At 41.3% G+C, this 27,306-nt stretch overlaps 2 protein-coding genes and 1 pseudogene across 2 annotated transcripts in view; 2 read left to right on the top strand and 1 right to left on the bottom strand.

The window, feature by feature from the left end:
• nr5a2 (nuclear receptor subfamily 5, group A, member 2) overlaps positions 1-27,306 on the bottom strand; it is a 293,808-nt gene that overhangs the window by 21,065 nt on the left and 245,437 nt on the right. The window lies entirely within an intron of this gene.
• The window catches only part of LOC138765302 (adhesion G protein-coupled receptor D2), a 326,991-nt gene that overhangs the window by 274,978 nt on the left and 24,707 nt on the right, over positions 1-27,306 (top strand). The window lies entirely within an intron of this gene.
• LOC138762727 (large ribosomal subunit protein eL37 pseudogene) lies at positions 25,951-26,227 on the top strand (annotated as a pseudogene).

The following is a 27,306-nucleotide window of genomic DNA, read 5'->3' as shown; positions in this document are numbered from 1 at the left end:
GTGTAGGGTTTGAAGAGGGATTATAAAATCACGAGGAGCATGGATAAGGGAAATAGGCATCAGTTTTTTCCTCCAAGGTAGGGGAATCTAAAACTAGAAGGCATAAATTTAAGGTGCAAGTGGAAGATTTGAAAGACTTGATGGGCATCTATTTTACTCAGGAGGGGGTGGTGTATGGAGCAAGCTGCCAGGGGAAAGGGTAGAGGTAGTGTTATATACAGTGGAAACTTGGGACTATTTTATGCTGCAGAAGGAGCACTGCAAGACTGCAAGAGCCGCATCACACTTGAGTGGTGAGCATGCTCAGTGAGACACATTGTAAGAGCCACATAACATTGAGTGGTGAGCATGCTCAGTGCAACAGTGTATTCATACATGACCGGCAGCCTGAGATGTGAGTAAAAGTTTGTGCTGTAAACTTACAAGCTTCTCTGAGTGTTTATTAAAACTTCCGATGGTACAACCGAGGACATAACATGGTGGCAGTGGTGGAATTGACAGAAATCCACATCAGAGAAGGAAAAAAAAAATCCCTATAAACTAAAATAAACATGAAGAGAAGGAACAAAGGAAAAAAAACAGCATTACCTGACTGCCAGAGCTGGAGAAGAAGATGGCCGCAGCAGCAGCTGGAGAAGAAGATGGCCGCCGCCACAGCAGCAGCATTACACCCAGTCATGGACGGGGAAGCTGACAACGTCATAGAGGCTTTTACACAGTTCAAGCTGAAGTGCAACCTGGCATTCCAGTCTCCTCAAGGGAATCACACCAGAGGAAAAGGTTAGTTACATCCTTCTTTGGACAGGGGAAGCGAGGACTAGACCTGTTTAATAGCTGGGAACTGGCTGAAGAGGAAGAAAATAACCCAGGAAGGATATTAGAAAAATTTTCTTCTCATCTGGAACTGAAATCCAACCATAGAATAAAGTGATACGAGTTCCAGGGATTAAAGCAAGAGCCTGATGAGTCAATAGATAATTTCTTTACAAGGCTAAAGAAAGTTGCAGCAAAATGCAAGTTCAAAGAAATAGAGGAGAGAATAGTAGACCAACTAATCTGGGGAAGCCAGAAGTGCAGAAAGCTCTCATAGGAAAAGACAGTTTGAAACTAGCAGATGCCATAGACACAGCTAGGGCCTTCAAAGCCACTAGGAGGCAAATGCAATCCCTCTCCATGCAGGCCAACATGCAGCACAGAGATAGAAGGGTCAATGCCATAAAGCACATGCAGAGAAAGTCGCAGGCATCCGAGAACTGCAGGAAGTGTGGCAGAATACACCCCTTCAATGACTGCAAGAAATGCCCCGCGTATGGTTCGAAGTGCAGGGCCTGTGGGAAGGTCAGTCATTGGGAAAAGATGTGTAGGTCTGACATGAAAAGAGAAAGAAACTAAGAATACAGAATGAAAGTACACCACATCAAGGGAAGTGACAGCAGTGACTCCGATTCACTGACGCTCAGCATTGAAACAATACTCCTTCATGAGATGTCCAAGAAAGGGAAGGAAAAAAAGATGAATTGCACACCACGATCCAAGTTAAAAGAAAGATCAAAAACAAACCAACAACATTCAACTTGAAAATAAAGTTGGATACTGGATCACAAAGCAACGTCCTCCCACTTAGACTGTCCCACCAAATGTTCCCCGAGTGCATAAAGAATGGGTACCCGGAGGAAGGCACACTAGAAGCTGCCAATGTCACGCTCACAGCCTATGGTGGCCCCGTGATTAAACAACTAGGAAAAGTCCAAATAAAAGGCAAACACAAAGGAAAGAGCATCAAATGCACATTCTTTGTGGTTGATGCCGACGGACCAGCAATCCTAGGCCGAATAGTTGTCAAAAATTACAGCTAATCTCTGTAAACAATGAGATCAGAGAGAAGAAAATGTCCAAGGGGATCAATAGTGACACCCCACTTGAGCAACGGCCTCCGATCACAAATAAGGCCGAGCTCATGGACATATACCCTGAATGCTTTGATGACACAGTTGGGTGCTTTGGGAACTTTGAATACCACATTACTATAGACCCAAAATACAAATCAATAATCCATGCTCCATGGAAGGTGCCATTAGAGCTGAAACAAAAGCTAAAGCAGGAGCTGGAAGAAAAACGAGTAATTGCAAAAGTAGTAGAGCCAACTGACTGGGTAAATTCTATAGTAGTAAAAGAAAAACCGAATGGCCGCCTAAGAATATGTCTGGACCCCAAAGACCTAAACCAAGCAATCAAAAGAGGGCACTATCCAATACCAATGCTGGAGGACATCACTTCTGAACTAGCGGGATCAAAAATCTTCAGTAAGCTACATGCCAAGAATGGGTATTGGAATGTGAAGCTGGATAAAGTATCGACACTGCTTACAACATTCAATATTCCATTCGGCCGGTACAAGTTCCTACGCCTACCTTTTGGCCTAAAGGTGAGCCAAGACATCTTCCAGCAAAAGATAGATGACACCTACATGGGATGCAAGGGCGCTGTCGGCATTGCAGTTGACATCCAGATTTTTGGCAGAGATGAGAAAACCCATGATCTCCACCTACATGAGGCCATGGAGAGAACAAGAGGGGCTGGCATCAAACTCAATGCAGACAAATGCATCATCAAGGTGGAGGAGTGGGAGGAGTCACGTGATGGAGTAGTGGCCGGACGGTGAACTCCAGCCCTCTCCAGAAAAGTCGGGAAAAACAAAGGAAAACACAAAGGCACAGAAATAAAAGTTACAGAAAAGTGAGTATAAAGGTGGAAAGAAAATGGCGACAAAAAAAGAAAAATCGAAAGCAACGGTAAGAAGAGAGGAAGAGAAGACAAAAGAGGAAAAAGGTGAAGGCCTTACCTGTCCGAAGAGGCCCGCTGCGGAGAGAGAAACCCGCTCCCTCAGGTCGGTAAATAATGGACTACAAAAATGGCTCGCAGAGCCGAGTAAAAGTGCGCAACCGTGCATGAAAAAAAACACACCGACGGGAGGGGGGACCAGCTGGGGAGTCGATCTCCACAGCCGGCAACGACAGCTGCAGAACACCTGCAGCAAGAAGAGACCACAGAAGACAATAGAAACAAGAAAGAAGAGGAGGAAAGGGCAACAAAGAAACAAAAGATGGTCAACCCAGAGGAAGAAGAAGAGGAAGAGTATGGTGAAATAGAAGAAGAAAAGAAAGGCAAGGTAAAGGATATACTTGCTCTTATTAAAGGATACATGGAGTCATTTAAAGAATGGCAAACACAGGAATTTAAGGATTTAAGAAAAAGAATAAACAACACAGAAGAGAAAATAAATAAAATGGAGATGACCTTAACAGAAATGGGAAAAAAAATGGACAAGATGGAAGAGCGGGCAGTAGCAGCAGAAATGGAGGTAGAAGACTTAAAAAAGAAATTGGAGAAATCTAATAAAAAAACTAAAGAGACACAAGAACTACTAGCTCAAAAAATAGATACAATGGAAAACCATAACAGAAGAAATAACATAAAGATAGTGGGCCTTAAGGAAGATGAAGAAGGCAAGAATATGAGGGAGTTTATAAAAGAGTGGATCCCTAAGACCCTAGGATGTCCAGAACTACAGCAAGAAATGGAAATAGAAAGGGCACATAGAGTATTGGCCTCTAAACCACAACCACAACAAAAACCAAGATCTATTGTAGTAAAATTCCTAAGATATACTACAAGAGAAAAGGTACTGGAGAAGACAATGGAAAAAGTAAGAGAGGGCAACAAACCACTGGAGTATAAAGGGCAAAAAATCTTCATTTATCCAGATATAAGTTTTGAACTCCTAAAGAAGAGAAAAGAGTTCAATACAGCAAAGGCGATTTTATGGAAGAAAGGGTATAAATTTATACTAAAGCATCCAGCGGTATTGAAAATATTTATTCCAGGACAACAAAACAGACTATTCTCGGATCCAGAAGAAGCACGAAAATTTGCAGAACAATTACAAAAATAGACTGAGGGAGGAAGACGGGTAATGAGAGTTAAAATGATCACGATTGATATGTTATTGGGTAAAGACAAAAATAGACTGAGGGATGAAGACGGGTAATGAGAGTAAAAATGATCACGATTGATATGTATGCGGGTAAAGAGGTATAAGAGTGAATAGAGACAATGAGCATACATGAATGTATCTGTACTTAGAGGAAAATATAGATAGTATAGACAAGAATTAATAAGGGAAGGTAATGGAATAGAGAGAATAAGGAGGGAATTAAAAGAGTGACCTTTGTGACATATGAAAAGTGAAATCTTTTCTGGGGGAGGCGGGGTGGGGGGAAATAGCGGTCACTGCAAAATCAGTTGACGCTTGCGAGTGGATTCGCAAATCCAAATGGAGAGGGGAGATGTGGTTGTCCGACAAGGGATAAAGGACAACTCAGGAGGTGAAGGGGAGATTGGGGATAAATAAGATAGAAATAGGAGAATAAGGAAAATGTTGGATGTTGTAGGAATGTTGTCTTATAAAGAGTTGAAAATAAGAAAACAGAAATGGAAAAGGAGGAAAGGTAATGATGGAAAAACGGAAAGAGAAGATAAACAAAATATAAAAGGGCTACGCTGAACTATATGTCTTTAAATATTAATGGAATACATAACCAAATTAAAAGGAAGAAACTACCAAATTTAAATGAATAAATGTATTCCATTAGAAAAAATAACATATTGGTTAAGAAATAATATTGAAATATTCGAACAAGTATAGGAGCCTTACATTAAATACAATAGCGAAAACCTACCGGGGACAAACATTACCTAAGTTGATGGAAGGAGAAGGAAAGAAAAGAATGGACTCAGTAGAATTTCTGGTGTAATTTTGTTGAATGACAACATTGTCTGACTGGCTTAATGCAACCTAGATTGTATACCTAAAATGGATGAGAGGGGGGTGTGGGGGGTGGTTTGGGAGGAAAGGGGGGGGGGGGGGGGAAGAAAAAGTCACTGTATATGTGTGAAAAAGAAATAGTGTATATCATGACTAATGTGATTTATGGTGTGAAAAATAAAAAAATTTTAAAAAAAAAGAAGACATAATCTCAATTCCACTATGAGGCCCAAGATGCATATTTAGTAGACACACCTAAATTCCACTATGGGGCCCAGGATGCAGTTGAATAGGAAGACATTATCTAATTTACACTATGGGGCCCACGGATGCATATGAATCAGTAGACATTATCCAGCTTCCACCATGAGGTCAAGAGATGCAGTTGTCTTTTGTTGGTCGCAGACTGTCAGGAGACCTTGAAGATAATTAAATCATTTGTTCAGAGATAAGATCTGAAGTAAACAACTTTTGGGTAATATAAGACATGGTCCCACTGCTGAAGTTTGAGACTCTCCAAGAGGTGGCAACATCTCAGGAAGAAGAAGAACTTCAAGATTCCAAATCGACGTCCCGGTCCGGGGAGGTGGAGAAGCTGCTACCGGCGCCCAGACAACCTACTACAAGAGTGCAGTTGTCGCCTTGCTTTGGCAGTTGGGACCAGTCCAGGTATTGGATAAGTATAATTGGGAAGGGCTTGCATATTGTAGTGTGAATTCAGCTTTAGATTTAGTAATAAAGACGTATAAACTGGAAAAAAAAAAAAAAAATCAAGGTGGAGGAGTGCCATTTCTTTGGAATGGTGGACACACCTGAAGGGGTCAGGCCAAGCCCAGAGAAGATAACAGCCATTGCTGAATTGGAACACCCAAAGGACATAAAGGAACTAAGAAGCTTCCTCGGCCTGGTCCAATATATGAGTTCCTTCACCCCACATATGTCAGACCACACAGCTAACCTCAAAGAGTTGCAAAAAGAGGATGTGGAGTTTCAATGGTCACTATGTTATCAGCGAGATTTCGACAAGCTAAAGGAAGTGGTCTGCAGAGAAGTAGAACTGAGCTAATATGTCAGAAAAAAACCTGTCACATTACAAGTAGATGCTTCCACCAGAGGCCTCGGGGGAGGATTGGTGCAGGAAGGAAAACCGATAGCCTTTGCCTCAAAAGCCCTGATAACAGCAGAGACCCAATATGCCAATATTGAAAGGGAGTTGTTGGCAGTCGTATATGGATGTGAAAAATTCTACAAATTCCTCTATGGGAGACAGTTTGTGGTAGAGAGTGATCATCGCCCGCTGGAACACATCCAGAAAATGAACCTAAGCAAGGCATCAGCCAGATTATAGAGGGTATTCCTCCGGCTCCAATGTTACGACTTTACCTTGAAGTATAGGCTAGCGAAGGAAATGGTGCTCACTGATGCTTTGTCACGTCTTTCCCCAAATGAAAAATACGAAATGAAAGACATGGAAATCAAGATACATCCCCTCATCAGGGTCACCAATAACAAACTAAACTGGATTAAAGAAGAAACTGTAAAGGATGAAGAGCTGCAGCTGCTCTCCCAACAGGTGATACAGGGATGGCCAGAAAGGATAAAATAGGTACAACTACAATACACCAGTATTGGTCTGTCACGGATGACATAGCCCTGGAGATCGGTGTACTGCTGGCAGGGTCTCGGCTGATAATACCAGAGACAATGAAAAAATAAATTCTCCAGGAAATACACCAAGGCCACATGGGAATGGAGAAATGCAAACTTAGAGCAAAGCCAGGAGTGTACTGGATAGGCATATACAAGGACATCGAAAAAATGGTGGCTACATGTCCGACATTCCAGAAATACACAACAAAAAGAAGAGATGATACCTGAGGAAATACCCGCCAGGCCATGGCACACAGTGGGAGCAGACCGGTTCACAGAGAACCAAAAATGGTATCTGATTGTGTCCTGCTACTCCTCTAAATTCCTCTTCATCAGGAAAGTGAAGGACCTGAAAGCATCGACCATCACTGCTGCAGCACGTGCACTCTTCACAGAACAAAGGAGGCCTGAACAAATGATATGTGACAATGGGACCCAATTCACATTGCGTGAATTCAGAGAAATGGCTGCAGAATATGGGTTCACCATCACTACTTCATCATCACATTACCCCAAAAGCCATGGATTCAATGAGAGGCATGTACAGACAATGAAGCACACTCTCACAAAGTGTTGAGAGACGAAGGAAGATCCCCATTTCACCCTTCTGTCACTGTGAGCCAGGCCTTTGAGGACCGACATGAAATCCTCAACAGAGCTTCTGAATGGCAGAAAGTACAAGACAACCCTGCCAAGCAAAATCCATCCACCAGACGACCAAGAGGAAACAAGAAGAAAGCTGACTAATATAAAAGAGGAAAGTTGTCAACATGACCACAAACATGCACAAACATTATCAGAACTCTTCAGAGACCCATATTCTGGGCATGTACAAGAGCCAGAGATAAAACCCTGGATTCCAGCAAAGATTGTGAGAGAAGCTGAGACGCCAAGGTCATAAATCATTGAGACAGAATCTGGCAGGCAGCTGAGACGAAACGGAATCCACATTCGCCCAACTCCAGATCTGACATGGAAAGCACCAGAAGCACCAGCAGCTTCTAACAATCCAGAAACTTGTGAAGGAATGTGAGTAGAAACCCCAACCGACAACACCATAACAACTGGACAGCAAGCAACAGGAGAACTGAGGCAAACAACACCACCATCAACAACCGTACCAACACCACCAAAGCAAAGAAACACAACGTCCTACCACCAGTGCGATACTGCTGAGAAGAACATAGAACTGCAATTGTATAATTAGAAAACTTAATTCTTAATGGCAATTGGAGGTAAAGAAGCAGTAACAATTTATTTTTAAGAAATTTAAATCTTAATAAATCTTTTAATTTTTAGACTTTTTTTAAAGAAGGGGGGATGTTATATACAGTGGAAAATTGGGACTATTTTATGCTGGAGCAGGAGCACTGCAAGACTGCAAGAGCCGCATCACACTTGAGTGGTGAGCATGCTCAGTGAGACACATTGTAAGAGCCACATAACATTGAGTGGTGAGCATGCTCAGTGCAACAGTGTATTCATACATGACCAGCAGCCTGAGATGTGAGTAAAAGTTTGTGCTGTAAACTTACAAGCTTCTCGGAGTGTTTATTAAAACCTCCGATGGTACAACCGAGGACATAACAAGTAGATATAATAGTTTGAAAGACATTCAGACAGGGACATGGATAGGAAAGCTTTCGAGGGATTTGGGTTGAATGTAGGCAAATGGGACTAACTTGGGTAGACAATTTGGTGGTCTGGATAAGTTGGGCCAAAATGTCTGTTTCCATGTTGTAAAACTGACTCAAAACTGTAGTCCATCGTTGAGTTTATATCAACATATGACCATCAGGTATCTGCGAAGTGGTTATCTTGTCAGAATACAATGCTGCTCAATCATGATCTCCTCTGTTGTAACAGTGACTACATGCCAAACTATTACATTGGATGTGAAACATGTTGTGCAGTTCTAAAGTAATGAATATACTCTTTATTTTCATTGCTCTCTACATGTATATAATTTGGGCATCAGGTTTGGGATGTTGGTGATGGATATAATGGAAGCAATCTTCTTTCAAATTATTTGGTTATGGTGACATCTTGAGTGGTAAGTACAGGATAGAAGTCAGTGAACAGATTTGTCGCAGCATCAGACTGGTCAAGGGACTGAAGATATGCCATCTATTTGCATCCAGTGCTGATACAGATTGAGTAATTTAAAAAAAAATGTATTTTTACAAATAATTCAAATTAGAATTCTACATGCAGTAATTTCTTTTTGTAATAGACCATGAATAAATGTAATACTGCCACCTGATTTACCCCTCAGATATATTTTGATTTAAATCCTTATGAACTCCATTTTAATTATGTTTGGTGTATAATTTGAATGTAGAGGAGGATAACGTGTCATTAGTCTTCAGAGAGTCGTTCAATGGATATCTTAACAGAACAGAATTTGTTTTGTGAGACGAGTGACTGTGCAGCTCCCATTAAAATCATTACTGCTGGAATTGGGGAAATGTCTGTGGCAGACAGGGATCACTTAATACAGAAGTGATCACTAATACAGAGCACTTTGTGTCTGTTTTAGGTCTGGTGGAATATAGATTCACATAATTCTATTTGTCTCCAAACTTGGATGATTGGTTGCACAAATGGTAATACATGTATTCAATAACCTTAGTTCACAGCTGACAGAGGTTTGTGGTATGGTCTATAACAAGATTGAACTCTTATTGATTTTTCATAAAAGTTTAATAAGATAGTACAGATCAAAAGCTTTGTGGGATCGACAATATATTTCTATTGCACTCAATGTGATCTTTTTTAGATATGTAATGTTGTTGGATAATGTCTGGATTTAATTTAACTTAATCCTGTCACAGGAACAAAAGTGAACTTGACACATCTATTTAAAATAGTCAGGGATGAAGTGACTTAATTGCAATACCTATGCTTCATGTTTATTGGTGTAATCTTTAAGAAGAATCAATGCTAGTACAAAATTAATCCATTTTGCAGCAGTGAAAATAGAAAATAATGCCAGGTGTTTATACCAGATGTATTTTACACAGATAATTTTGTCCATTTAACAGGTTATCTGATACATTTGTTCAATGTTTCTTGTTCCATTGATGCTGTGTACCTGGTTTTACTTCAGATTTCCTAAATCCGTTGCATTTTCCTGTCTTGTAATTTGCCTCTTTTTTTGGGATTAGCAAAATGTATATTAAATGTTTACCTGGGTGACTGTGAGGGCCAGAACTGAGCATTTAAATATTGTCCATTATGTCATGAGCTTTTGCTATGTGGGTACCATTTAATATGTGGCCACCTAATTTAAATGCCCTTTGATGTGTTCTTAATGTGGTGACTACATGTGTGCTAAAATGCTATATGCTGAAGGAAAAGCTCCGCAGACTCTCAACAAATGGATCAGTTAAGTGCTCTGCAGTCCTACAATATCCAGTGGTCCAAATGTAAAGAGGGTAAACATTATGTTAAAATATTAAAATACACTGTAGTGGTCCAAATGTAAAGAGGGTAAACATTACCCTGTGACAAAATACACTGTGACATCGAGTTGTAATGATCATTTTGGGGAGTCCCTATTTCATGGTGTTTCACTTTGAGTAACCAATTAGAAATTGAATTAATGGCACGATTAATGAATTTGAATTAAATAATTGGAAAGGATGAGAAGCAGAAAGAGGAGCTGTTAATTAGCTGTTTCAAGTGCTCAGTTGCACTGATGAGACACATTAGACTAGAGCACAAACTGATTAGTACAGTTGAAGGAAAACCTATACATAAGCCTTAAATTGGATTTAGCTAATGGTTGTAAAGCTCAGGAATACCACAGTTGGTTTCTAGTAATGCCAGTGGACCACTGAACCAGTTGACTTCAAAGTCAACACATGCTCTCAATAAGTTTTAAATTCAAACTTTAAAACAGTGATAGTAATCAGTTTGGCCCATCAGAATGGACAGCATGGTCATATCGAAGGAGAAGCCCTGGTTACTTTCAGCATCCATGTTACTCGGTGAAGTCTCATGGTTTCAGATCGGAGATTTGGAAGAAACTCTAGTCACAGCAATGTCATAAAATATATTTCTGAATATGGCAAAACTTTGTCTATGGGATCTGACAAGAGGCCACAGTAAGGGATAAATCTATTGACTCTCTTCTTCAATCTAAATTCACCATATGTGGTGTTGTGTGGGACTGTCATTACCCCAGCAATTAATAACTGAGCATCCATGCAGGATTCTTGCCTGACAGCAGAATTGTATTCAAATGCAATCCTTGATCTTGTGAAAACATGCTGTTTGGCACTTGTTATCAATTAAAAGCATGACATCTGGTCTTTAGAGTTGCGAACTGGATGAAGATCTGGGCTTGAACTTTCCTCTCATACAGGTAGCAGAGGAGTGGGGATGTTGTATTGTCAGTTGTTAATCTTTGGGATTCTCTTTTCTTTCCTTTGTCCAGTCCAACTTCCTCATATGAACAAGCACCTCATTTTATGCGTGTTTGCAAAAACCAGTTGGACCTATGTGAGGAATGGGACCAGGAGTATTCATACAGCATCTTGAGCCTGGATTGTAGGTGGCCTGATCTTGGTATCATCTGCCTGTCTATTCTCCCACAATCTCTGAATATCTCACGATCCAAAAATATCGAGCTATTTCAGCCTTAAAATCTTCAATGGTGTAGCTTTCCCAGCTGCCAGGAATAATGCGTTCCAAAGATTCATGACTATCTGAGAAAAGCACATCCTATTCCTCTTCCAATTGGGTGAACTCTTTTGCAAAAGAGTGTGTCCCCAGTTCAAAAAATCGACTCAAGGGAAAACACTGTCTCAGCATGTATTTAGCTCAGCCCTTCCAAATCAAATTTCAGTAACCTTATTTCTCATTTTTGTAACTTCCGTTGTGGGCCCCACCTCTTCAACTTTTTGTCACAAGATACAATTTGGAACCAATTTGGTGAACCTTCTCTGAGCTTCCTCCAATGCCAATGATCTGTCTTAAATTGAACCAAAACTGCACACAGTACTCATCTTACCAACGTCCTTTTCATTTGCAGCAAGACCTCACTGTTTTTCAAATCGTTCATCATGGAAATAAAGGCCCAGGTTCTATTTGCCTTTCTAATTACTTGCTATCATTCAATATATCATTTACAATGACTCCCAGATCCCTTTCTGTGGGAGCAACTGAAGTCTCTTTTCACGTTAACAATATTCTCTTTACTATTCTTCCTCCCAAAGTGGATAACTGCATCTTTCAAGTACTATGGCAAATTGAACCATAACGGTATGATAAAGCACTGTTATATATTTAGATGTGCTGTGTATATGTTTGGATGTACTAAGACATGCCACTTGCTGATTGTACCTGAGGCTCTTCCTACTGGCCCTTGAACAAAGGCTATTTCAGCCTTAATATCTTCAATGTGCCACAGTCCCCTTCTCAGTTCAGGGCAGTCGACCAGTATGGGCAGACATCCATTCTGTAGTTAAGAAAAGCCTATCAGTTTCTCTGCAACCTCTAGTCTTTGAAGTTATTGATGGTGCAGCAAATGGGACCGGCCAAGTTAAAAGTGCAGCTGTTAGAGCAGCTTGACACTGGTATCCTGCAGTGAGCGACTCCTCTCTTGACACCCAGTAATCTCAATCAACAAGCACAATTCTACTTCAGATGAAGATTCTCCATATTTCCCCCTCCCCCAGAAAATAGCATCTTAAAAGCCACTGAATAAGAATGAAAATATCAACAGCAAAGCAGTTGAAATGACATCCTGGAAATTCACCACGATGTTAGAAAGGTGATAAGCAATTACAGGCGATTATGTTGTGGTAGAACCGAGGCAATATTGCATTCTTAGCCCCTTGCTCTACTCACTTTACACCTAGGACTGTGTGACTTGGTAAGACAATGACACCATCTACAAAGAAAGGTGATGAGTCAGCATACAGCAGGGAAATTAAAAACTTGACTGAATGGTGCACCAACAACAACCTTGCACTCAATGTCATCAAAACTAAGGAGCTGATTGTTGACTTCAGGAAGGGAAACCAACAGAGATGTATAATCCAGTGATCAGAGGTGGAGAGGGTAAGCAAATTTAAGTTACATTTAACTTCTTGGGGGGGGCGGGTCACTATCTTTAAGATTCTTCCTGGAGCCAACACACCAAAGGCTTCATGAAGAAAGGACTCAACACCTCTACTTCCTCAGGAGTTTGTGGAGCTTTGGTACAACATCAGAAACCCTGGCAAATTTCTACAGATGTGTGGTGAAAGTGTGCTGACCGGTTGCATCATGGTCTGGTACTGGGACATTATACCCCTGAGTGTAAAGCCCTCCAAAACATAGCCCAAAACATCACAGGCACAACGCTCCCCACTATCAAGAACATCTGCTGTCAGAGAGCAGCAGCAGTCATCAAGGATCCACACCACCCAAGACATTGCTCTTTTCTTGCTGCTCCCATCAGGAAAGAGGTGTAGATGCCACAAGTCTTACACCACTAGGTTCAGGAACAGCTGCTACCCCTCCACCATCAGACTCCCCAACAATAAACTCAATCAGGAACTTATTTAAGGACTCTTAGTTGTGCACTATATTGATTTTTTAAATTCTCTTTGCATTTCAGGTTGTTTATATTCATTATCTGTTCACAGTTTTTTTTTTCATGTGTACGTTGTGCTCATTTTTTTTGCACAACCAATAGGTGGTAATTCTGCCTTGCCACAGAAAAAGAATCTCAGGATGTGATGTCATGTATGTACTCTGACAATAAATCAGAATTCTGAACAATGACAATTGCTTCATATATTAGTAATCTCCTCTAGCAGTAATGAGATTAAAAATTGGTGCTTTTTGTTTTCAGATATAGCTAGTGATATTTTGTGAAATGAAGGTAACATAGTCGAGGGATTTGAATCATAGCTAATAAAGATTTGCACATTAGGGTCCAAAAGCTCTTATTTGTCCATCAGTTGCAAGGTGACTGTTCTATGTTTGTATAATTTTTGCTGTTTAGGCTTTGCTATTCTGCTACCTGACTATTGTCTGGTACATATGTTCCTGCTTGCTGCGTGCAGCTCCTCATTGAAGGAGGGTTGATCTCCTGGCTTGATAATGACGACAGTTTCAGAATGTGCCAGAGCTTGAAGTGACACTTTATGGAGGTGTGCTTTTCCTGCTGTTACTAATGATCCACAGATGTACTTGGCAGTCAAGCAGCATCTATGGAGGAACCAAGTTAATCTTTTGATCCCCTGTGATTAGAAGTGGACATTTATCAAGTTTGAAAGGAAAAATTGGAATGAAAAGAATGAAGCAAAAGAAAAGTCATTTGTTGAATGGAAGGCATAAAAGGTTAAAGAACAAAATGCTTAACATAAAGAACCAGCTCGTGGGAGAATATGCAGTAAAACATTGGGGACTGCTATTGAGAGTGAATAAAATTGGGGTAATCTGCACATGAATTGAATATTAAGAATTGTTGAGATCTTTCACTTATCCCTTAAGTCTATTGTTGTGTAGAACACACAATGCAATTTCTTTCTTGTTTCAGTTTTGTAAGATAGCTGACAGCTTGTCAACATGATTTAACTAAGTGAGTTGAACAATGTGTGACGGCCCGCAATTGCAGCAACTCCCAGGGCAATGAACCGGCGGGGGTAGAAGCTGGGGCAGCATCGAGCTGCCCAGCTAACTCACAGAAACAGGCTGGGGAAGAAGGGCATTCATATGCATGGATGTTCCCATCCGCTATTGTTATTCATATGGCTGACTCAGTCCATCAGCAAAAACGGCGGGAACTTGAACAGTATAAAAGCAGCCTTTCCAGCCCTAATAAAGGAGTGAGCTTAACCTGCCACACTATGTGTGTGGTGTGTTTCTTTGTAGCGGTCGACTACAATTGGTCACCCTAACAGTTTAGAAGGAATCTAAGCCTAGCGATGGAGAACAAAACTGCAGTCACCACAGGCGGCCTGAAGCTCCTGATCTTCTGAACAGTTCGACCTGGCGTATGGTTCAACCAGGCGGAGGCTCAGTTCCAGATCTGGGGCATCACAGCAGAGACCACCCGGTACTACCATGTGGACAGCGCCGTGGATCTGCAGTCTGCAGGCAGAGTGGCCAACTTTATCCATCGGAAGGCACTTACACTACCTTCAAAGAGCTATTAACTGAGATGTTCAGACTCTCGCAGCGAGAGTTATGAGCACGTTTGCTCCACCTGGATGGGCGTGGAGACAGATCCCCGTCAGCATTCATCAACAAGATGCTGGCCCTCCTGGGAGATGAGCAGCCTGGCATCATGTTCAAGCAGGCGTTCCTGGAACAGATGCCTGAATCAGCCAACTGTTCCTGGCAGATATGTATTTCACCGACCCCCAGAAAGTTGCAGCACAGGCAAACATTCTGTGGAAACAGAAACAGAAGTGCTTGTCTACCATAGGGCTCATAAAGAAGTCCCGCAATCAGACCAGAGCAGTCCCAAGCAAGGAACAGCAGACGAGAGGCAGGGGCAAGTCCAGCGACAGATGGTGCTTCTACCACCAGAGATGGCGTACCGAGGCCCTCCGATGCCAGTCCCCCTGTGAGTTCTAGGGAAACAACAAGGCCAGCCATCGCTGATAGCCATGACGGCTGGCCACCAAGAGAGCCTCCTGTACTTCTGGGACCGCCTGTCCGGCAAACGCTTCCTGGTGGATACAGGAGCAGAGGTCAGCATGATACCCCCGACGGGGTTGAACACTAGGTGTAGGCTAGCAGGACCCACATTGAAGGCTGCCAACAACAGAAGTATACGGTCCTATGGAGCTCGTAGGGCCGAGCTGCATTTCGGGGGCAGTCACCTCTCATGGGAGTTCATGCTGGCCACAGTGGAACAACCACTCCTCGGAGTGGATTTCCTTTGAGCACATAGCCTCCTAGTGGACCTTAAGGTTAAGTGACTCGTCTACACCGAGACCTACCAGACTATCACACTAAGAGGCGCTGGGTTTCCGGCAGTGCAACTGGACTCCATCAACAGCTCAGAGGATGAGTTCTCCAAGGTGCTAGCGTGATTCTCAGCAATCGTTTCCCCTCACTTCACAGCAGAGATGCCTCAACATGGCATCAGACATCACATCCTGACCAAGGGCCCACCTCTCCAAGCAAGGGAGAGAAAACTTCCCCTGGAGAAGCTCCGACTGGCTAAGGAGGAGTTCAGCAAGCTCGAGGAGTTGGATGCTGTTCGACTGTCAGACAGTCCATGGGCCTTGCCCCTGCACATGGTGCCTAAAGCAGTTGAAGGCTGGAGACCATGTGGTGACTATTGCCGGCTCAACGAAGCCACCACCCCAGACTGTGACCCTGTGCCACACATTCAGGATTTTGCGGCAAACCTGCACGGGGCAATAATATTGTCAAAAATGGACCTCGTGTGAGGATATCACCAGATCACGGTGTATCTGATGACATCCCTAAGTCGGCCATCATCACTCCATTTGGACTGTTTGAGTTCCTGAGAATGCTATTCGTGCTCAAAAATGCTGCACAGACACAACAGCGACTGATGCACGCAGTGGGCTGAGACCTGGATGGCACTTCCATCTACATTGATGATATCCTCATGGTGAGTAGAACCTGACAGGAACACCTTCAGCACCTCCGAAATCTCTGTAGTTGTCTGCAGGAGTTCAGCCTCACCATTAACCTGGCCAAATGTCAGTTTGCTCTGAACACTATAGACTTCCTGCGCCACAGGATTACAAAGGTCGGGGCCACACCACTGCCTGACAAGGTAGAGGCCATCCGCAGCTTCCCGAAGCCCAGTACAACCAAAGGTCTTCAGGAGTGTGTGGGGATGATAAACTTTCATCGCAGGTTTATCCCAGCAGCTGCTCGAGTGATGCGCCCTCTGTTCATCCTGATGTCCGGCAAGGCGAAGGACCTGACCTGGGACGACAAATCCACACATGCGTTTGTGGAAACCAACGAAGCCCTGGCCATAGCTGCACTCCTGACCCACCCCAGATCAGTTGCACCCACGGCCCTCACAGTCGATGCCTCAGGAGCAGGGATTGGTGGAGTCCTGGAGCAGCTGATAGATGGAAATTGGTATCCACTAGCTTTCTTCAGCAAACATCTGCGGCCCCCTGAACTAAAGTGCAGTGCTTTTGATAGAGAGCTTCTGGCTCTGTACTTAGCCATCCGCCACTTCTGGTATTTTCTTGAGGGAAGGGCTTTCATGGACCACAAACCATTGACTTTTACCCTGGCTAAAATCTCTGACCCCTGGTAAGCCCACCAACAGACACTTGTCTTACATCTTGGAGTACACTACTGACGTCAAGCACATCTCGGGCAAAAACAATGTGGTCGCGGACGCGCATACAGCATCCACTCCCTGGTCAATAGTCTGGACTTCACAGCACTGGCAGAGGCACAGCAGAAGGACGATGAGATCCTGCAGTACAGGACCGCTGTCACAGGCCTTCGGCTTCAGGACGTTTCAGTCGGCACAGGTACTACCACCCTCCTGTGTGTCGTGGCCTCCGGGCATGTTCGACCTATTGTTCCAACAGTGAGGTGACAAGTTTTTGACTCCATCCACGGGCTGGCACACCCATCCATCGGGACAATGGTCTGGCTGGTGACCAGCAAGTACGCGTGGCATGGATTGCAAAAACAAGTCTGGGGGTGAGCCAAGGCGTGTACACAGGGCCAAACAGCCAAAGAGCAGCGACATACCAAGGTCCCCCCCACAGCCTTTTGAGCCAATGGAACGCAGATTTGACCACATTCACGTGGACATAGTGCGACTCTTGCCAGTCTCTCAGGGTTTCCGCTACCTGTTCACAGTGGTCAATCGCTTCACCCGGTGGCCAGAAGGAACACCCCTGGCCGACACATCTACCAGATTCTGTACCAAAGCACTCTTCTCATTCTGGAATGCATGATTCGGACTGCCACAGCACATCATTTCTGACCGAGGCGCACAGTTCACCTCCAGTTTGTGGACCGACATTGCCAACGTGGGCAAACATCCTGTGGAAACAGAAACAGAAGTGCTCGGCTACTGTGGGTCTCATAAAGAAGTCCCGCAATCAGACCAGAGCAGTCCCAAGCAAGGAACAGCAGATGAGAGGCAGGAACGAGTCCAGTGATAAATGGTGCTTTACCACCGGAGATGGGGCACCGAGGTCCGCTGATGCCTGTCCCCCTGGCCAGCCATCGCTGGTGGCCATGATGGGGCTGTGGGGCATTCAGCTACACCATACGATGGCATACCACCTGCAAGCCAATGGCATGGTGGAGTATTTCCATAGGCACCTCAAGACCAGACTCAAGGGCCCCAACTGGGTGGATGAGCTACTATGGGCACTACTGGGCATTCTCCGCTGAACTTGTCTATGAACCCTCACTCACGGTTCCCAGGTATTTTGTTCCACAAGCCAGAGGACAGTAGGAGGAGACAACCATCTTCCTTGGACAGGCTGCGCGAAAAGGTCGGTAACGTGGCTCTGATCCCACCCTTCACACACGGACAAGCCAAGTCCAACATTCCCAAAGAACTCAAGGACTGTGAGTACGTGTTTGTATGCAGAGGACCCGACTGTTCACCACTGCAGAAAGTCACAACAGAGCCACCTTTGAACTGGACATCAGTGATAAACCAATGGTCTTCATTACAGATAAACTTAAGCCTGCCCACTCTAACCCAGCAGAACCCGTGGAGACACCAATACCTTGACGCGGAGGCAGACCATAAAAGACTTTGGGGACTATACCAACGGGCACTAAAGACTGTAATGCCAGTTCTGTGGGGGCTATCATGTGGCGGCCTGCAATTACAGAGATTGGGCCGGCACATTGCGTGGCAGCAGAGGCAGACAGAGATCGCTAAAGCGATTCCCAGGACAATGAACCGGTGGGGGTAGAAGCTGGGGCAGCATCAGACCAACAGCCCTAAAATGGCATAGGTCATGCTGCCCAGCTAACTCAGCAGAAACAGGCTGGGGAAGAAGGCCATTCATATGCACGGATGTTCCCGCCCGCTATTGTTATTCATATGGATGACTCAGTCAATCAGCAAAAATGGCGGGAACTTGAACAGTATAAAAACAGCCTTTCAAGCCCTAATAAAGTGAGACAGCTTAACCTGCCATACTGTGTCTTTCTTTGTAGCGGTCGGCTACAAATGAATCATTTCAAGACATGTGAGTGAGAGTAATTGATGTCCAGTACAGGATTCGAGTACTATGTCCTGCAAACTAGCACATGAATATGCGCTTTATAGAGTTTTTACTTTCAGGACATAACCACAAAATTAAGAGCCCTGTGTGCATTTTGCGCAGGATTGAATCCAAATATAAATTAGGAAATTCTAATTTCAATTTATCATCTTGGATTATTTAAAAATATAATAAGTTAAAAGATAGCCATTTTGTAATTGTGTTGAATTACACCTGCTCCTTTAAGTTTGTTACTCTCAGAGTGAATCGGGTGAACAACTTTAGTTTTTTATAACTTTTAAAATTTATAAGTAAATTCTGAATCGGTTAAAAATGATCTGTGTTTATATTCTGATTTTGGGATGGCATGACCCAAAGAAAAAAATCTGTCATCCTCTTTTTAAAACATGAGAAATCTGGTGTGAAATGCGATGATGCTGAGGCAGATTAATGGATAGTTACTAACCCTAAAAGTTTGATTATACTAGAACTGGTACTGTTGTCATAATGTGTAACTGAATACAAATTTAGAACAATTAATTGATTGATCCCTGCATGTTTCTCATTTATTGCTCTATCAGACAACCTTTTTCAATTTTAATATAACAAACATTTATGAAAATTGATTTTTGTTACAACTGATTCATTCATGGTTGATTGAGTTCCAATTCTTGATTACTTCCATTTCCTCAATTTTCATTTGGAAGAAATTTCTCCTCAATCCCTACTACAGTGGTTCTCAACCTTTTTCTTTCCACTCACATACCACTTTAAGTAATCCCTATGTATCGATGCTCTGTGATTAGTAAGAGATTGCTTAAGGTGGTATGTGAGTGGAAAGGGAAGGTTGAGAATCTCTGTTCTCGACCTAATTGTTACTGAAATATTTTGCTTGAGAAAAATTGTCATTGGACCACTTCCTTTGGAGTTATGAAACTGTGCACATAACGAGTCAATTAGGTACGATTAAAACAGTGGTTTTCAAACTTTTTCTTTCCACCCTCATACCACCTAAAGCAATCTCCTACTAATAACATAACACCTATGGCATGGGGAATACTTAATGTTATGTGAGTGGAAAGAAAAAGGTTGAGAACCACTACCCAACTAGATGTGGAACAATATGAAACTATAGAAGAAGAATGGATGGGTTGAATGGGATATAGTACTGATGTTGTATCTAAATCATAATTACTGTTTAGCAAATTATCCAGCCCTAAAACACAAACTTTATACATGTGTATTGCAATTTCAGTACATGGATATTTTAAAATATAGAAGATTTAAACATTTTTGTTATTAAAATATTCATTGCAAATTTTTATTTTAATTAGATATGGTTGTTCCAAACTTTTTTTAGGTCTCTGTATGATTTTTTTAAATTTAATCAAAAATTGATTCAGTGAGAATGTGATGACATCAAGCTGCAAGGCACGAGGGATCTTTGAAATGATGGCTGACAACCCAAGGGGTCAGAAGAGAGGAAGTTCATACCAAAGAGATCGTTAAGTTTCTGAAGAGAACTTTATTCAGTCGTGAGTGGCATTGCTAACTCTAGTAACTGTAAACTCTGGATCATTATTTCTCCTGAGCCTTCTCCTCCAGAGAGAGCAATCAGGTGTTTGTATCTCTCCAAAATTTGTAACCATTTACTGCATCTCCTATTCCTGCTTATCTCTCTGCTAAATTGTCTTTTTATCTTAAGTTCTTGTTTGCTCTCTGTGTTGCTGCCTGCTTATCAACTTGTTACCTTATAATGAGCCATAAACAAATATCAATAATATTTCTGATGCACTGTCTTGTACCATAAATACATTTATTCTTATTTGTCAATGTCCATTTTTTGTTTCCTCATGATTTATATTTTCATTGATTTGTATAGAATATATTTAAAAAACTGAAATTACATGGTTTATTTGGGGATGTGCCAAATCATTGGTGTTTTGAACTCACTATGGAGTCGAATATCAATGGGAAAACAACCCAGAGACTTCAACACATCATAGCCAGTCTGACCCAACTCTGTTGACATCCAGATTTTTACTTTATGGAATGACAAGATTATTTTATCTGAACTCTTATTAAAAGAATGGGCCACTTAATTATTCTAGATAATCTAAATCTTGAATAAACAATATAAAATGAGGTCACATTCAGTTAGTCTCTGTGTTTATTTTTAATCCAAGGTAAAAAGCAGGATAACGTCATGAAGAGTCAAAGTGAAATAAAAAATTTAAAAAAAAATGAAGAGTCAAAGTGGGAAAATTGAATGCAATAATACTTTTCAAAATTCAGCCTTTAAAGTCTTTGGCAGACTTGCTCTTTTGATGAAATGCAGGGACTGACGGAGAAGGCGAAATTGACTGCTGCTAGCCTTGCCTTGTGCCTGAATTGCAGTTCATTTCTGAGTTTAATGCATTGGATAAACATATCTCAGTAATTTCAGATCTTGTAATGGGATCTCAAAACTATTGAAAAAATACTTTCAAATTCCAAGATCAAATTGGCCAATAACGCATTAATGGACAATTACTGCTGGGTTTATTTCAACCTAAAATTATTTCAGTGGTAGGAACAACTGCTTCATCTCTCCTGACCATATGGCCTGAGTAAGTTTTCACTAGCTTTGAAAATCATGACTGGATTGGTTTGGTCTGATTGTTAGGGAGTATTTGAGAGGGGATTGTAACCTGGAACAAACAGTATCTGCTCAGAATGCTTGGCTCAGCCACATGTTGGTTGAGTTATGGTTTCTACTGTAGCTGACTGTTATTTCAGGATCTTCTGAAGTCAAGGAACTTTCTCAATGAAAGCCAGCTATAGTTAAACTATAGAAGGACTCTGTAACACCCGGGAACATAGTTTTGTTCAACCACAAGAAAAGAGATGGCAACCAGTTCCTTCAGGCCTTATTCCCAACCCATGCTATTGCAGGACCCGCTGTGTGACAGGTGGACCTGACATGGACTTGAAAGAGAGGGCAGGAAGAGTTATTCTGGACCCTCTGCTCAGGTTTATCTGACGTAGCTTTACTGGACAGCTAGCAGCAGAGTGCCTGGAGAAATCCAGGCCAGGCATCTTGGAGCTGTATTTCTTGAGGGCAGAAGCATTTTTTGTGGAGTACCTCAGAACTGGAGGGTATTCCCTACAAGTTTTGAGAAATGGTGGACATGTCAAAGAGTTCCTGTAGGATTGTCATGGAGTAGATGAGGAATGCAGGTCTGGAAAACCAGTTGGCCTGTTCTGAGGTTCACCTTAAAGAGTGTTTCAGTCCAAAGCAAAGTGTGGATACAACAGAGATCTTACAGTTTTTAACATTCTTCTAATCACCCACCCTAGTGCCTCCTGACCTTACTAGAGGCAGCCAGGGTTTCAGCATTTCTTCTCATGCTATGATTCCAGGCAGGGTTGCCATTCAGGAGACTGCAGATGCTGGAATCCGAAGCTAAACACAATCTGCTGGAGGAACTCAGTTGAGCAGCATCAGTGGGAGAAAGAGAATGGTCAACATTTCAGGCTGGAGCTGTTCACCAAGATTGGGGATGCAGAGGGAGAAACCAGTGCCAAGAGAACAGCATGGGAGGAGCAGACCATGGGCCATGTGGGAACGGTGAACCAGGGAGAGATGAAAACATGATAAATGGAGGCAGTAAATTGATAGATACCAGACAAAGGAAGAGAGACATGAAAGGGTCAGATGGAGAAAGTTGAGTCACACAGGGTGGAGTGGGTAATTATATGACAAAGGCTGCCAGTCCTGGGATCTGATTTATTTACTATCAATAATAGTAAAGAGAAACCAAGTGGAACTGTGAAACCTAGCCAGGGTGAGGCTGCACCAGCCTCACAGCTCTGTGAATTGGAGGCCTTTTTCCTGGCGATGACTCAATGAGAAGTGTGGGGTTGGTGAGGAGAGGAGTTGACAAGTAAGCCGCTTTATAAAGTTATTGCATTATTATTTACTCTCTCTCCATATGCATGCTCGATCTTATAGTATCATCTGTTTGAAATTGCAAACTATGCTAGTGCAAAATGGTTTAAATTATTTAACAATAATTTCTAAGAGGCTTTCAGAATTTTCATTTACTGGAGGATAATAGAGATCAGTCAATCACTAGGGCATGCATTGTTGCAGATTTTAGGATAAATGGTGTTGGATTTGATTTAAACTGTGCATTTTCTTTCATATCCCCTTTTGTCCATTTTGCCTAATTAGTTTTAACTTCAGTCTTTCTCAACTTCCAAATGTGTTGTGAGGAGCTGATGGCATCAAAGAGAATTGCCTTTTTCAGACAATAAAGAAAGCTACCAACAACATGCAGATGTCAAAACATTGCATTAGTGTTATTTGAGAATGCATTGATGACCAGTGGAGGAATTAGTTCCTTCAGCAGATAATGGATTCTGTGAAACAGTGATGATCATCCACTTGCCTGAATTAGTTTTTTATATCTTTGTTGAGATATTTATTACATTAGTACAATCCTGAGGATTTTTTTAATAAAGATCTCTATTACATATGTGCTGGCAATATTGCTTTGTTGTGCTAAGATTAGCTGGAAGAGTTGGAATGAGGTTCCTGCTCTATCAAAGACAAAATATTTTTATGTGCATGGGACTTGTATAAAATATTAAGTCAATATTTAAAAGTATTATTGGATAATATGAACAAATTCCATTGAATTAGTGGACATAGTTCAGTACCAGTGGTATTCCTATTGTAGAAGTGTTTGTGTTACTATGGGATGTGGAATTAAGGAGCTGAGATTCCAAATGTTCCTCTGGTTTACAGGAGTACAAAGGAGTTTATGTTGGTAAAACCAACATATCAGACAAATACTTAAACATGCTTTAGAATGGATGGTCATTTTTTTGGCTAATCACTGACAGTTACATGAACTCACAATCACATACTTTTCCAACACTTTATAAAAGGAGTTTTAGCCAGCTTAATGCCCATTATATTGAAAAAGGTTGGTTTTGATCTGTAAAAAAATAGTTTTTGACATAACTGAATTAATAAATAAGAGCGAAGCATGAAGAATCCACAACAAAAACAAATTTCTCTCTTTGTAAGAACAAATAAACTTTATGAAACTCTGAATACCTTTCTCACAGTTGCTCGTATGTGCATTTATTTACAAGTTATTCTCTTGGTATCAAATATAAGTAAGCCTTAAACAATAGCAAGGTGTCAAAATAGCGTATTAAGATGTTATTTGAGAAATTGAGTTTAATATTTATAGTTACACTTTCAACAACTGTCAAGACAGCCCTTTAATTTCTTAACACCAGTATTATAGAGATATCCTAGCTTGTCAAATGTCATTTGAGGAGCATATGGTTTTTGTACTTGTACATCTGGCTTGTGATCAGCCAGAACACAGCTGCAAGGAGCAGAGGTTATAAATGTACACGAGAAACCTCCTTGTACATTGAACTCGATTGAATTAACTTAAATTTTACTATAATGGATGATATATCCCATTTTTCTGATAGATTGACACATTTACATCTTCAAGAAAAAATTACGCCACCTTTGAGAACATTTAAATATTGATTTTTCTTTGAATCATCCTACTTTAGACTACAGTCATAGGACTTTATGCAGTTGATGAGATGAGTTTACTGCCATTATCTTGAAAGTTTCCAGGCTGACCCAAATTGTGGCACGGAGTTGCAGATGTGCTTTTAGTTTCACAATTCCAAGAAATGTAAAACTGTAAAATTTATTTAAATAGGTTCAAATCCTTTCATTATTAAAGTATAGATAATCGAACAATCTCGTGTTGAATATCACAATAAGTATTTTTTTCAGAATTTAGAAGTTAACAGGCAATATCATTGAATTAACATACAGTATTAGAGAGAGGAAATAGGTGCCAGTCAATGGCTTGGTCTTGTTGATTGTGAATATGAGAACAATAGATTTTTGTAACCAATGATATTGAGGAAAATAAAGATAGAAGCTGGAGAATAGAGTTTGATCTCATCACAGCTATGATCTCATTGAAAGTTGCCATAGCCCCTATTGCAATGATTACAGTTGATAAAGGAATGATATGCAATGGTTTTATTGGATAGCTAGATAAAACTACACTTCAAAAGAGGAACAATGTTTTGAGTTTTATGTCAGGAAGGACTTGCACACTCTATTTATTGAATTTTTACTTCATGTCAAGATCTGTTTGCAAATTGATAATCAGTCATGAGAGGTTGAAAGACTCCATCAAACAAATATTAATGTAATTTCTGTATTCTGTAACAATGAAATATGGCCATAAAGATTTATTTTGCTTGTTGTATGTAGCACATTTGCACACCCCTTCTCTTTAAGCACATTCAATAACCAGAGCAGTGCTTTGCTGTATATTATTTTGTGACGATTTATTGAATGAGTACTTATCAGGAGAAATGTGTAAATAATAATTAAATACCTAGCAGATCAGCACATACTCATGAATGAAGAAATCTTTTAGCTAATGGTGTTTACAACAAAAGAGGTTTCTCCTCTTGTGTCTTTTTGACCATATATTACATGCGGGTCAGAAAATCAATGCAAAAATAAATTTATAAAAATGAACGATTATTCAGCTTTCTCACATTTTATGTCTAGTGCCAGTAATATTGCTGTTCAGTGAGCCATAAAGTAGATACAGTTGTGAGTTTTAGTCTGATTTTAACTCTGTGATCGCATCTGGAAATGACAAGCCACAGGGGAGATGCAAGTTTCCCAAGCTGCACCATCCCTACCCAGGCATGTTTTACCTTTAGCAAGTTTGAAGTTAGTCAAAAAAATTGGACAAGGAAGGCAGGGTTGCATTTAAAAGGCACATCCTGGTGAGGTGATTTGCATTACCCAACAATGTCTGTGGCAGCTCAAGAGATACAGTCAGACCAAGTGACCTGCTAGGTTCCAGGAAATAGAATGAGATAAATGATATTTAGGTTGCATTCCTTGAAATCAGAAGGTGTAGTATTCTTCCTGACACATAGAAGGAAGTTTTTGGCATACTTTACCTCAGGCCATTCCTCTTTCACCTCTATTTCCATCCACATCAGCATTTGTTTGGAAACATCTCCTGCACATCTTTGTGTCATGACCATTATTAGATCTCTAGCAATGTCTGGCTCATCAACACTCTTCCCACTGGCCTTAAGCAGAACAGAATAACATGATGCCATCTGCCTATGCTGTTGTAGATGGAAATCATAGATTGTGGAATGAGCACAGGTGCAGTGAGATGTTAGTGTGGCTGAGGTTTGGAGTGCGCTGTGAAGATGATGAAGGGAATATTGTCATTTGGTAAGAAGCAGAACAAGACTCACACACTTTGGTGGTTATCACCTGCAGAAATTTACCTGTGTTAAATGTGGCTACCCTGTCAAGAGAAAGAGGAAATATAACTGGAGTGCAAAGGCCAAAAGAAGAAACACAATTAGTACAAGTCACATGAATGACCTGAAGGTGGTGCTCTGGAGGTTCAGGGATGGATTCTGTGAAGGCACCACCCTGAAGCCCAGACATGCTCCTACTGCTTCTTCCAGCACTGCCTAAACTATTGGTTCACCAATATAACAAATAAAATGATGGTTTGGGGGAGAAAAAAACTTTTCATCATACAACCGGGCAGAGAATTTGAGCCAGATTCTGTGAGCACTAAATATTACCATTGACAGATTGGGACCGTGAATGTGGGGTCGCGTTTTCACAAGTGATCTTCTGACTAATTGTGTGAAGGACCTAGAAACCAATCTTCTCAGATCTACTCAAAAACTTCTACTCAGGTGAATAAGATTTATAACATTCTATTGTAGCTCTATAGTAAACTTTTGTGCACTGGTGCACACAATATTTCACGGAACAATGGATATCAGATAATATATATGAAGTTCAACTTTTTAGTGATCTGAACTTTAGATTGATGGTGTGCAATAGAAACATGACCAGGTCGTCCTTTCTACTTTGTACACAGCTTATAAGATTTCACAATATTTACGTTTTAAAGGCAACTTCAAAACTTGGACCCCATCACTTTGCCTGAGCTGACTACTCAACTCTAGCCCTGTTCCCAAGTGACGTGAATGCGGACAAACACCTTGACCCATTCAAAAGCCCTTCGGCATTCCCAGGGACTGATGTTATTCCCAGTTGTGAAATCTCAGTACGGGAGAGTACTCTGTAAATCTGCTTCATTTAGGTATCATATTGCAGCACTGGTTGATTACAGCACATGTTGATGAAGTCGGAGCATCTCCCCACACCTATTTAAATTGATTTGTGGCACCTGCTGTGTTGAAACAATGCTGCATTTCCCCACAAGCCTTCAATCAGCCATCTGATAAATTGATCACTGCACAATGAAGATTTGCTTCCTGAACACTTTGGAGTGTATTTTTATAGATTTCGGGTTGCTGATCACAAAAATCACCTTAAAGTTGATCTATCATGTACCAGTTTTTAGATATAAACTATTTTGGTGATATCCTGTCATATTTTTTCTACTCTAAGCATACAAAACCATGAATTGCAACAAGCCATTGAAAATTAATTTTCTGCATTGACTCTTGGACTTCTTCCCTGCTGATCTTGGTTCAGTCAGTGATAACCATGGTGAAAGATTTTACTTGCAACCA

Source organism: Narcine bancroftii, chromosome 5 (genome assembly GCF_036971445.1).
Source record: "Narcine bancroftii isolate sNarBan1 chromosome 5, sNarBan1.hap1, whole genome shotgun sequence".
NCBI lineage: Eukaryota > Metazoa > Chordata > Chondrichthyes > Torpediniformes > Narcinidae > Narcine > Narcine bancroftii.
The sequence above is the reverse complement of the archived record's forward strand: the minus strand, read 5'-3'. Positions and strand labels throughout refer to the sequence as shown.